Here is a 1627-nt window from a genome sequence, read left to right on the forward strand (position 1 = left end):
TTTGTTTGTAGGATTGAAATGCGTTACACTGTTCAACAGAGCTCCTACAGTCCTGTGCATAATGACCAAACATTCCACAACTTTCACAAACAGTAGCAGGTTGGGCACTCATAGCAGCTACACTAGCAGGTTGGGTAGGTTGAGCATTGGCTGCTTGCATATTATCAAACTTATAGTGTAAAGCAGTCAATTGGGCAGTTAGTTGTTCAATAGCATTTAAATCGTGCTTACCAGCCCTATTAGATAGACCTCTAGGATTCCCATACTGGGCATTGTGAATGGCTATCTCCTCAATCACCTCCATAGCTCTAGGCACCTCAAGTTGCATGAACCTCTCACTGGCAGCCGAATCTAACAAACATCTAGACTCATTGCCCAGACCATTATAAAACTGCTGAATCAAGAACCAATCTTCCAAACCATGGTGCGGGCATTCTCTTTGCAAATCCTTGAATCTCTCCCAGACCTCGAACAAACTCTCATCCGCTTGTTGCGAGATACCTAATATCTGACCCCTCAGACGAGCCGTTTTCTCAGGTGGAAAATATTCTTCTATCCAGTTGGTATCATCTTCTATCCAAAAACGTTTGGTATTCCCCTCTTCTATCATCTTTTTATGGTGTCCGTCATAGGATCCCCCGCTAGATGCTGCTTGACTTGATCTTTGACAGACGTGGCTACGTTGCTTGCAGACAACGGAGCAAGTCTGCGCAAAGGAGCTAAGTCAGCACGCCGACTTAGGGCATCTGCAACTTTGTTGCTCACTCCAGTTCGATATGTGAACTCTACATCGAACTCTGCAAGTAACTCCTGCCTTCGATCCTGCCTAGTTGTCAACTTGGACTGGGTGAGAAAGTGGCTGGTTATTGTGTTGTCCATGTGGACGATGAACTTCAAGCCCAACAAGTAATTTCTCCATCCTCTTGAACAATGAAAAATGGCTATAGGTTCCTTGTCTTATGCAGCATACTTCCTCTCGGACCCATTCAACTTTCGACTCTCGAAAGCAACTAGATGCCCTTCTTGCAAGAGCACTCCCCCTAGACCAAAATCTGATGCATTTGTTTCTACTACGAAGGGTTTGTTGATGTCGGGGAGAGCTAGTACTGGTTCCTTCATCACTGCGTCTTTCAACTTGCGAAATTCTACCTGATGGGTCTTCGCCCATTGCCAGGAGTTATCTTTTCGCAACAAGTCAGTGAGGGAGCTAGCTATCTCCGAGTACCCCTTTATGAATATTCGATAGTAATTTGTTAGTCTCAAGAACGACCGTAGTTCACAGGCGTTCTTTGGAGCTTGCCAATCATGTATAGCTTGAATTTTCTTCGGATCCATCTTGATACAGCCAGCTCCTACAAAGTGACCAAGGAAACCAATCTCTGCCTGCGCAAAGGCGCACTTCTCTCGCTTCACAAACAAGTGGTGTTCTCTCAGCTTCTCGAACACATTTCTCAGATGCTCAATGTGTTCTTCAAGTGTCTTGCTATAGATCACAATGTCGTCCAAGTATACTACTACAAACTTTTTGAGGTATTCATGGAAGACTTGATTCATGAGTGTGCAGAACGTGGCTGGGGCATTAGTTAGGCCGAAGGGCATGACGAGCCATTCAAATTCTCTGTACCTC

The 1627-nt window shown here is 45.0% G+C and overlaps 1 non-coding gene across 1 annotated transcript; it reads left to right on the top strand.

Annotated features, from left to right (window-relative positions):
• Positions 1-416: 416 nt before the first annotated feature.
• On the top strand, positions 417-523 carry LOC130470949 (small nucleolar RNA R71). Its single transcript, XR_008931661.1, has one exon. It is a non-coding gene; the product is annotated as a small nucleolar RNA R71 (small nucleolar RNA).
• Positions 524-1627: the final 1104 nt, after the last annotated feature.

The sequence above is a fragment of the Spinacia oleracea genome, chromosome 3 (assembly GCF_020520425.1).
Source record: "Spinacia oleracea cultivar Varoflay chromosome 3, BTI_SOV_V1, whole genome shotgun sequence".
Lineage (NCBI taxonomy): Eukaryota > Viridiplantae > Streptophyta > Magnoliopsida > Caryophyllales > Amaranthaceae > Spinacia > Spinacia oleracea.